General features: G+C 61.5%; 1 long non-coding RNA gene across 1 annotated transcript in view; it reads right to left on the bottom strand.

The window, feature by feature from the left end:
- Positions 1–5,886: 5,886 nt before the first annotated feature.
- Positions 5,887–10,900, bottom strand: part of LOC121019595 (uncharacterized) — a 5,837-nt gene continuing 823 nt past the window's right edge. Inside the window, exons 2-3 of the long non-coding RNA XR_005785697.1 lie at positions 7,855–7,983; positions 5,887–5,988 (exon numbers count right to left, since the gene is read on the bottom strand). This is a non-coding gene — a long non-coding RNA (uncharacterized LOC121019595). The remainder of the gene's footprint in view (positions 5,989–7,854; positions 7,984–10,900) is intronic.

The following is a 10,900-nucleotide window of genomic DNA, read 5'->3' as shown; positions in this document are numbered from 1 at the left end:
GGGGGCTGCGGGACCCGAGGGTCGCCTCCTCCTCCCGCGTCGGCGCCTCGCCCCGGGCCATTGTGAGCCCTCGCCGGGGCCCCTGCGCTCGCTCCCTCGCTCCCTCGCTCGCGCGCTCCCTCCCTCGCCGGCTCCCCGGCCCCGTCCCTCCGTCTCTCCGTTTTTCTCCTCCCTCCCTCCCTCCCTCCGTCCGGAGGCCGGGCCGAGCCTCGGCCGGGCCCGGGGCGGGAGCAAACTTCGGCGGGGAAGTTGGGCGGCCGCGGTGGGGGCGCGCTGCGGGGTGAGAGGGGGCCCCCGGAGCCTGGGCACGAAGTTGTCTGGGGCAGCCGGGCAGCCGCCCCTTCCCACGGCTGCGCTGGGGCTGTTTCTAGGACGGGGTTTGAAAGGTGTCTCCTCCCTTGTCCCGGAAAGTCTCCCCCCTGCTGCCCCTGGCCAGCCCCGGCCCTTCCTGGGGGGGCAGGGGAAGGAAGGCGTCCCTGGGGGTCAGGACAGGGGGTACTGCCGCGTCAGGACTGGGACACTGCAGTCCTGTATGGCACTTTTTCATCCACCACCGCCCAGGGCGAAGCAGAAGAGCCTGGCAAAGTGATGAGGGCAGGGGTATCCAGCCGGCCTGAAGGAGGGTCTGAAGGGAGTGGGGGAGGGGTGAGGCAGGTGCATCCCGAGGGAGGGAGATGCCGGCACCCTGCTTCCCCGCAGGCCCCCTGGAGTGGGGCTGGAATCCAAGCTGGCACCTGGAGCCCCTGGCACTCTGCCCTGGCCAGTCGGGTACTCAGGCCACAGCAGGGCAGCATGCCGCCTGTCCCCGGGTCCAGGAGGGCCCGCCTGGCCTGGCCACCCCCAGGCGGTGATGGTTGCAGGGATCCTGGCCCTGCCCTGGGGCTTGGGAAGCGGGAAGAGATCCTGGGAGGAGCCCTGGGCCCCCGGCCATCACAGCCTGGGATCTTGGCTCTGAAGGGAACGCTTGACACCAAGGGGGCAGCCAGGGAAGCCCAGGACCTGGCCAAGGCCTGGGCTCTCATCGTGGCTCTTGGTTTAGGCCAGGGACAGGGGCCGAGCTGTGGTCTTTAGAGGTAGCCATCCTGAGGGTCTCACACGCCTGGTCCTGGCATCCTGGAGGAAAGGTGGGGCTTCGCTGAAGCTAGAAAGCAGCTAGGAGACATTCTTCGCCGCCCCCCCTCCCCCCGGCCTTCCTCAGCTCCCAAATGCAGGGAAGGGGAGACTGGCCCGTCAAGTCTGCCCACCCACCCAGCCGTCTCCAAGCCCTACTCCTTGTGCCACAGTGCCACAGCTGTTCCAGCCCAACCCACACATCCCTCCATCCCTCCCCGTGACCTCGGAGCCTTCCCCCTCTGCTCCTCCTTCTCCCCTCTGGGTCTGGGCTGGGCCTCCCAGCTGGCCCTGGCCCACTCTGGGGGAGGGGCTGCACCTGGGGAGCCCTTCCCAGGACACCCCTCTCCAAGCTCCAGCCCAGCCCATTTTACAACCCCACACCAGAGCTCTATTTGGCCCTCTCTGCAACCAGCCAAGCAGAGGCAGATGCCAGGGGGTTGGGGCACAGTTTATGGGGGTTGGGGACCCCTTGGAAGCAGCCCTGTTTTCCTTAGCTCCTTACCCTCCTCCTCCTTTCCGGAGCTGCCATTAGCGCTGACCCTCTGACCCCTAGTGCCTGCCCGCCCTTCCCTGTCTGTGACCTTTGACCTTTGGTGTTAAATCCCTCCAGCTGGGGCTCTTCGGCCCCTGGGTGACCCTGGCCCAGATCCCCTGGGGGGCCTCTCCCTGCTTCTGGCTCTCTAAACAGGGACACCTGCCAGTCCTTCCCTCACTGATGGGGAGGGGGTGCCCCAGAAAGCCAGACAGTGAGTCACCCCACTTCCAGGCACCACTGCTTTTGGAGTCAGTGGCTTTGGGGGATTCGCTGGAGCCAGGCCACAGCCTGGAGGATAAGTGGGAAAAGCCCCTGGCCTGGGAATCTGATGTCCTGGATTTGAGTTTTGGCCAGGCCACCAACTCCCTGGGGTCCTTGGGCCGGCTCCTCCCCTTTCTGGGTCTCAGTTTCCTCATCTGCAAAACCAAGAAAGAGGTCAGACAAGGTGAGCTTCCCGTGCTGGAGTCCCCCCCAAGCCCTGGTGGGGGGGGGGGCCGGGACTGAGAAGGGGGATCAGGCCAACAAAAGCCAACTCTCAATTATCCGTGGGTGGAGCCAGTATGAATAACTGGATGCCACAGACATCCAAAAACCTCATTTCAAACAATCGTGTGAACCGCGTCCCCCCAAAGCTTTTGTTGTTTCTCAAAAGCCAGCTGCAAACGGGTAGCCACAGCAATGCTTTCAGCCTGGGCTCCCCTTGCTGGGAGTGCCCTTGGAGGGCACACTGGCCTGCAGGAAGACAGAGCTCTGCCAGGGCCCCTCCTCGGGGCCTGTTGGGGAGCCTAGACCCCTCTCAGCCACACCTTGCGGCCCCCACTCTCCTCTCCCCTCCTTCCCTGGCCTGGCCTTGGCCCCAGGCGGTGGGAGTGTCTTCTGCCACCTAATCCTCCCAGGGTCTGAACCGCGGTATAGAAGGAAGAATGTGTTTTCCTGACGACATTTTCCCATGTGCATTTTCAGCTACCCTGACTTGCCTGGAATCCGAATTTCCCACTTGGGCGAGGGGGTGGGGACGGGGTGCCAGGCAGAGTTTGGGGCAATCCCAGGATGAGGGAGGGTGGCGACAGCTGTGGCTGGGGGACCAGATGTTGGGGCTGGGGCCTGCAGTTAAGCTCTTTGGGAGGCATTTGGGGTGGGGCCCTGGTGCTGGGAGGCACATTGGGGTTTGAGGGGGACAAGATGGCTGCCCTCGCCTCTCCTCTGCCGCACCGGATGCCTCTCCGGGTTGTGTTCCAGGGGGAGACTGTGGAGGCCCCTCACCCGAGTGGGGAACTGGGCTTGCAGTGGAGAGGCCCTGGGCCGGGTTGAATAGGGGCCCTGCTTTTTCCGAGGCTGCCGAGAAGCCTCCCTCTATTCAGGATTATTGTTCAACCCCTTCCTCCATTCAGGGTTATTATTGTCATTTTATATTTCACACAGATGACTGAGGCCAGAGGGTGACCCGTGGAAGGTGCCAGGTGGTCCCCCCACCTTAACCCAGAGGTGGGGAGTGTTCCTGGCGGCTGAGGGGGCACCTAAGGGCCAGCCAGAAAGATGCAGATCCTACGTGCCTGGTTGCTTCCCTTGTGAAAGGGTCATAGAAATGGGCGGCCCGGACATGTGTCTGGGATTTCACCTCTCTGAGATGGGACACATAGCCTTTCCCCAGCCTGCCACCTAGCCTGGGTGTGGGGGACCACAGCTTTTGCAAGGCCCTTGGGACACATCTGCCCCAGTGGCTCCAGCATCACCCTGGTGAATTCTGATTCAGGTGGAGCTAGGGGCAGGGACTCAGCATTCTCAACGTCTCCTAGGATCTCTAGTGCTCTGTTGACTGGCTGGGGTTGAAGCTTTGATGCCAGAGCAGGAAAGGATGTGCTGCTAGGGGTTCCTATGTAAGGCCTCAGCCTAGAAAAGTCCCAGGTTTCTCTCTGGCTTCCAACTCTGCCCTCGAAACCCCTGCTGTCGCTGCAACTAATAAAAATATGCCAGCTTCGGTCCCTGGGGAGGTGGGGGTGGGATTGGTGAAGTGGATGGGGGATAGAACTTCACAGGGGGAACAACTCCCTGAAAAAATCAGCACAGTGCCTCCAGTGGCCCAGCGAACTTTGCAGGTGTTGACGTCTGTCACCTGAAATTGCATTAATCTTGTGAGGAGGATCCTGTGCTCACTATTTCACAAATGAAGGGACTGAGCTTAGGGTGGACAAGGGCCAGTGGGCCTCTGGGCCCGAGTTCCCAGGTCTGCCATGGCTGGGGGAGGGCTATCTTGTGGCCGGTTTCCCAGCCTGAGATGAGAGGGGACCCTGCTCTTGAGGGGAGCCGAAGCTGGCCCCAGCAGCTGTGGACAATGGGCCCCAAGACTCCACCCTTTCCCGGGCACCCTTCTGGCCTTAGCTGCAGACCGCTCTACGGGGGAGGTGAGGTCTGGCCCAGGTCCATCGGGGTCCCCGGCCCTTCTTCCCATTCCAGCTCTGGTGCTATGGGACCCTCCCAGGGTGGGGTCCTCCAAACAGCTGGTCCCGGGGAGCCTCGGAGGCCTGACCTCCCATCCTGGCTAGGATGCTTCCCTCTAAGCTCCCTCAGCCTAGGCAGGGCGGAAGCTTTGGCTCTGGGCATCTTGAGGGGCGGGAGCTCTGGCCTTCTGCTCCTTCTCCCCCTCCCAGATGGGATGGAAGGTTCTGGTTAACTGGTGGTCAGGCCGGGAGGAGCCTGGGGGGCACAGGGATGTGAAGTGATTCCAGTGTTGGGGTGGGGGGAGGACTTCCCATCTGCTCCAGATGCCCCTGGTGGGGGATGGGCTGATGGCCTGAGAATCTTCCAGTGGGGGTGAGGGGAGAGGCAGGGGCTTCCTCAGGCCCTTTGTCTTCAATGCCTGGGAAGCCAGGTAGGACTCGCCACAGGGAGGGCCCCACTATGGAGCATGTGACATGTGTGTGCACACGTACTCCCGCCTTGGCAGATGGCTGTCTGGGGAGGGGACTGACCCGGCCCCTGGCCCCCTCCTCCAGTCATGGCCAAGGGCGGGTGGGAGGCTACAGAGGCCCCAGGAGACTGCTGAGCTGCCTGAGTCAGCCCTGGGAAAACAATCCTGCCCAGCTGACAGGAGGGTCTTGTCTCCTTTGCACAAATGCACTCACAGGCTAGTGCCCCGCTGGGACCCTGGGAGTGAGGAGGCTGCCGGTGGGGGCTGGGTGTGTGTGTGGGGGGACTGAAACTCAGAGATTTGAGGGCTTGGCCTGGGGTCACTTGGGGTCAGGGAGGGACAGAGGGGGACTAGAGCCTAAGACCGTCAGGCCCTGGCCCCTGACATGCCGGTTCAACCAGGGAATCCTCTCAGCTCCACTCCTGTCCACCCCCACCCCCATCCCCTGCAGGGGCATGAGGGCATGACGTGGGGGCAGCTGTGTCCGGAGGAAGCCTCTCTCCCTCCCTTCTCCCCATCGTCCATCTGGGTCTGGCTGGCAAGTCCCAGCCTGCCTGAGCCATTTCTCCCCTGAGCTACTACCTCCTGCATCCAGAACCCCCAACCCCCATCCCCACACTTGCGGGCTGACTGCCCCTGAGCTGTGATGTCCTCCTCCCCCTAGGCTGTGGGGCCCTCCATTGTCCTGTCCGTTCTAAAGTCCCCCCCCACCCCCAGTTCTGTCTGCCTGCCAGCCCCACCCTCTTTCAGGCCAGGCCCCCAGCACCACCTCAGGATACCTAGTGGTCACCCGGCATGGTCCTAGGAGCGGACATGGGCTCAAAGGAGGCCAGGCCCGGCAGGCCCCTACTCAGTGGATGTTTCCCTTTGGGTTTGAAGACCTCCCCCAGCTTCTGGACTTGCTCGGCTGCCCAGAGTGAACAAGTGGGGAGGGGCGGGGGCAGCGGTGGCAGGGAGGAAGGAGGGGGGAGGAGTCCAGAGTTCAGCGCAGGGCCCCTGCTGGGCCTGCTCGAAGGCAGCTCTGGGGTGGGTTCTATGCGGGCACCGGGTGGAAGTGGCAGCAGAGAAGCTGGGGGAGCTAGGCCCTTCCAGTCATCCCAGCTGAACCAGGGTACTGCTGGTACCCCGTCCTTGTCCAGGTCTGCTCCCGGGTCCTTTGCCCTGGACAGGGAGAAGGAACCCTCTGTGTCAAGGCCCAGGCCCTGCCCCTCACCTTGACCTTGGGCCAGCCACTTCCTGCTTTGAGCCTCAGCCCCTCCATACATACCCACCTCACCTGGCTGGTGGGCACCACAAATGGAGTCATTCACTCAGGAGATGGTCACTGAGTGCCAGGTGTTCAGGAAAAGCAGAGGGCAGGTGTGTTGGTGCTGTTCAGGGAGTGCTTAGGGTGCTGGGGCTCCAGTTCACTTTAGGCCAGCCCTCTCCCTTCCTGGGTGGGGAAACTGAGGCTCAGAGCCTTGCCCACATCAGAGTGGGGCAGGCCTGTTTTCTGGCTCTGCACCCCCAGCACTTTGTATCCCTGCCCCGTTCCCGATGGTGGAAGGAGTGAGCTTGGTGTGGGGGCCGTGGGAAGAAGTACAGTGGTCTGTCTGTTCCATGAGGCCGTCACCTGCTCTAGGACTCCCTTCTTGGAATGAGGCTCTGAATGACAGGTGCAGGGGTAAGTGCCTGGGGCCAAAGGTCGGGGGCAGCGCATATGACACTCTGTGTGTGGGCCAGGCACCCAAGGTGTGCTCAAGCACCGTTCACACTGGGGCGTCTGAGTGGCTCAGTCAGTTGAGCATCCGACTTCAGCACAGGTCATGTTCTCATGGTTCGTAAGTTCAAGCCCCCTCTATCAGTGAGGAGCCTGCTTGGGATTCTCTCTCTCCCTCTTTCTCTGCCCCTTCCCCAACTCACGCTCCCTTTCTCTCTCTCTCAAAATAAATAAACTTAAAAAAAAAAAAAAAAGCTGGTGACATTGTGGCATTAGTGAGGACTTGGACCCCAGATGAATGTGGCAGGCAGCACAGGGCCGCTACAGGGCTGGAACGTTTCCCTCAGCAGCCTGGGGACAGAAGTAGGTCCTCTGCTCAGCTGTCAGGCACCTGGAAGAACAGCCCATGTACAGCTGCAAGAGTCTGAGGTTGGCCAGGGTGAATCAGGAAAGACTTGCCGCAGGAAGGGGCAGGAGGGGGCGGGTAGCTGGAGGAGAATATGAGAATGTGGAAGGTTGTCACCAGAACCTGGCACCCAAGAGGTGAGCAAGCATCGAGCTCGTGGGAGAATGGGAATCCTGAAAAAGGAGGTGCTGCAGGGAAGAGCCTGGGGACAGGAGCCTCTGGGCTGGAAAGAAAGAGGGCACTTTCTGTGTGGAACACTCTGTGGCTCCCCGGTGCCCTCCAGGTCCTGGCCCAGCCTCCCTCTTGGGCCCCCTCTTCTGGGTGAGGCAGGTTTGCTGAAGGTCAGCCGGTGCCACCCCCCAGGCCTCTGCAGCATTGGGCCCAGAAAGCGTGTGGGCTTTGGGGCCTGGAAGTGAACCCCAAGATGTGCTCCTTATAAGCTCTGTGACTTCAGCAGATGACTGAAGCTCTCAAAGCCTCCACCTCCCTCTCTGGGAAATGGGAAGGGTAACAGCCAAATTGCAGGGCCGGGAGGGTGTATGGAGATGGTGAGCGGGCGGCAGACTGGCCTGTCTGGCTCTCAGAACAAGTTAGAGGGCCCCTCGGTGGCTCCGTTTGTTGGGCGCCCAACTTTGGCCCGGGGCGTGATCTCCTGGTTCATGATTTTGAGCCCTGTGTCGGGCTCTGCTGACAGCTCAGAGTCTGGAGCCTGCTTTGGACTCTGTGGCGCTCTCTTTCTTTCTCTCTCTCTCTCTCTGTCGCTACCCTGCTTGTGTTCACTCGCGCTCTCTCTCAGAAATAAATGAATAAACTTAAAAACAAAACAAGTTAGGATGTGACGCTCAGTCTGCCCCAGCACTTCGCCCCACATCCCCTCTTCTCGGGAGCAGCCCACCCCAAGCCTGCCCCCACTGAGGTCGGGGCGCCCTTCATCCTCGCTCACCTGTGGGCCCCAGAACTGAGTTGGGTGGAGGGCCTGGTGTTGGAATGCGTAACTGAGCGATGGGGTAAATGAGGCGGAGGGAGGGAAGGGCCAAAGTCCAGCTCGCCTTGCCCGCCTTGCCCGCCTTGCCCGCCTCTGCCCGCAGCTGGCAGGTGCTGTTCAGTGGACCTGGTGCTCATCCCAGGGTAGCGGGAGGGATGGGCCGTGGGCAGGAGCACCCCCCCACCCCCCAGACTCGGGAGGTACTCACTGGGTTGTCTTGCAGCCAGACTCAGTTGGGGAAGTGCAGGGTATCCTTCCCTTTGGGGACTGGGCCTCATCCCCGCTGCTCCTCCTCACTCCTGGGTCCCAGCTCCTGATGCCGGTCCCGTGCTATGTCCTGTGTGTACGGTGTTAGAGCACAGGTGTGACACGCATGCATATGCCTGTATGTCCGGGTGCACTGGGTGCCCGTCCATGTCCTATGGGACACTGGCCGTTGCCTTTCCTGGCCCCAGAGGGTTCTGGCGGGGTGCCCAGCCCTGCCTGTCCACCATGAGTGGCAGTGCTGCCTAGCAGGGCCTGGCCTCCTCCTGCCTAGGCCTCAAAGGGTGTGTGTCCCTGTCTGGCTCCCCCAGCCCCATGCCAGCCCCTCCCAGGGATTTGGGCAGCCTGGGCCCAGCCCTTCCCTTCCCAACCCCGGGGGCGGGTGTGGGGGCTGCTTGGCGGGCTCGCCCCTGGCTGAGGCCCAGGTGCAGGCAGTGCTCATAGCCCCAGGCACCCCCCCCCCCTTACCCCGCAAGCTGGGCAGACAGGAAAATACCAGACATAGTTGTGCAAAGGTGGCTGCAGGCGGGCGGGCAGTAGGGGGTGGAGGCTGTGAGATGGGGGCCTAGAAGCCACTAGGCCTGGGGGGCCTGTGTGCCAGGCTGGCTGTCGCAGCTGGGCAGGCCAGCACATCTGTGTGAGTGTGCACATGTGGGCCGGGCCCGTGTGGGAGTTGCTCCTCCCTAACCCCCCAGCCTGGTGGCACTAGGGAAGGAAGTGCATCTCCTGGGAAGCCAGGACTGGTGAGGGGCGTTGCGGGTCGGGGAGCCAGCTGTGAGCCTTCCAGCTTCAGCACTGCCTGAACTATCTGGGTGAGCTTGGCAGGCCAAATGATTGCATGGGGCACCCCCAGCCCAGAGCCAGGAACAAGAATCTTCAGGGCTACTGGTCGCTGGCACCTCGCGTGTACCAAGTGCTGGGCCAGGCTCTCCCTGCGGGGCGTCCCGAGTCCCCACCTTCCCTAGTGAGCTGGGCACCTTATACTGTACCTATGTTTCCACCCAAGGCTCAGAGGGGGCAGCAGGGACCCATCTGAGGCCCCACAGCAGGGGTGGGAGCTCAGGGGACTGGGACCAGCTAGCCTGGCTCTGGGTAGCACTATCTAAACATGCCAGAGTGAGGATCCTGGCACACACTCCTGTTCAGGTGCTGCCCAGCTGAGGGCTTTCTTGAGGCCCCCAGAGCTGAGGGCAGAGACCTCATCCCTGGCGGGGTCACTCGGGGCACTTGCACTCCCACCTGGGTGGGGTCTGCCCACCCAGGGGAGTCTGGGGGGGGGTGATGGAGGGGGCTGGCTGAGGGCCCACCTTGGGTGGGGGAGGGGCCTGCCTGCTGAGTGAGGTTCCCAGGGAGGGCAACCCCCTTGCTCTTCCAGGAAGTACTGCCTGCCCTGGCCCCTCTCCCGGGGCCTGCTGCTAGAGGCCTCAGGATAAGCCCCTCCCCTGGGTCCCGGGAGGAGGCCTGCTCCTTCCTGGACCGCACACCCGCCTCTCCAGGGCCTCCCTCTGTCTCTGATGCAGTGGGGCTCTGGAAGGTGGCTAGGGTCAGCTGTGGCCACTCCACAGGACAGCAGAGGCCTGAAGCTTTCTGAGAGGCACAAGCTTGTTTAGTTGCACTGTAAAATGAAGGCCATGTGGTCCCAGGTGAGAGTGAGACTCTGGTGTCTCTGGGTACAGCGGGGATGATCATGATCCCCACTCAGCTGTCCTCACAGCTCCAGACCAGCCAAAGCTTGGAGGTTTCAGCGATGGTGACAGTTCATTCAACAAGTCTGATCAAGTACCTACTATGTGCCCAGCACTGTTTTAACTGATGATTATTACATAATAATGGGAGACATTAAGAAATTATAGGATGTGTGCATCATTACCCAAAACCCAGTGAGGGGTGTCTTATTACTATTACTGTCATCCCATTTCAGAGGTGGGGACAATGAAGCTCAGATGGGGAAGTGACTTGCCCTAAGACACATGGGCAGGAAGTAGCAGAGCCAAGTTGGAGACCCAGGTGGTCTGACCCGTACTTGGAGCGTGCTCTGCTGCCTGGTCAGGAAGGGGGGGTGCTGAGACATGGGCTCTGCCCCTGCCCCCAGCCCCTGCTGCTGGGCTGCCAGGAGGGTGGAGCTCTTGGCCAGAGCAGGGAGGGAGCCGGAGCAGTTCCCAGGAATGTGGGGCCGTTTGCTTTGGCAGCATATCTGCCCTCAGCTCTCCAAGCCTCCCTGTGCACCACCCCCCCACCAGAGTTGGCCCCTCCAACGCCCACCCACTGCTGCTGCCCCTCCTAGGCTCTGTACCTAGCTCTCACAAACCCCTGGGCAGGGAGGGTGTGCCCGGCTGGAGCACCTTTGCCTTCCCCCGCCTCCCCTCCCCCAGTGAGCACAGGAGGGGCCAGTAATGAACATGGGCTTCTGGACTCCCCTGGGCTAGAAAGCCAGTCCTTCCACCGACAAGCTGTGTGACCTTGGACAGGTCACTTAATCTGAGTTTCAGGTTTTGCATCCGTAAAATAGAGATGACCAGCACCTGCTTTAACAGGTGCTGGCTTTTTGCCTCACCACCAACAGCTGGCTGTTGGTCCTGTTGTGATGTAATATTCGCTCATGGCTTGCAGTGGGCTCGCTTCCGCCTCCAGCCCTCAGTTTCCCCATTTATGAGAACAGCATGTTGATAGTGATGACCCAGTCACCGAACACCAGGGAACCCATGGAGCAAGTGGTGGTGGTGGAGGGGAGGGACTTACTTCCCCTTTACATGAGATATCAAGAAAGCCACTGGACTTTTGAGAGGTGCATCTTGGGCCCTTGTCCCTAAACTCTAGCTAGATGGGCATGGTTGATCAAAGGGCAGTTTCAGGACTGCCTTGGGAATAAGGGGTAACTCTTACATGGCCCCAGGCTGCTGTGGCGTGTGCAGGGAGAGCCCCCATCGTACAGAGAGTTCTGACCTCTCTCTCTCTCTCTCTCTCTCTCTCTCTCTCTCTCTCTCTCTCTC

The sequence above is a fragment of the Herpailurus yagouaroundi genome, unplaced genomic scaffold (assembly GCF_014898765.1).
Source record: "Herpailurus yagouaroundi ecotype Mexico unplaced genomic scaffold, PumYag 222, whole genome shotgun sequence".
Taxonomy (NCBI): Eukaryota; Metazoa; Chordata; class Mammalia; order Carnivora; family Felidae; genus Herpailurus; species Herpailurus yagouaroundi.
This window is presented reverse-complemented; position numbering and strand designations above follow the sequence as displayed.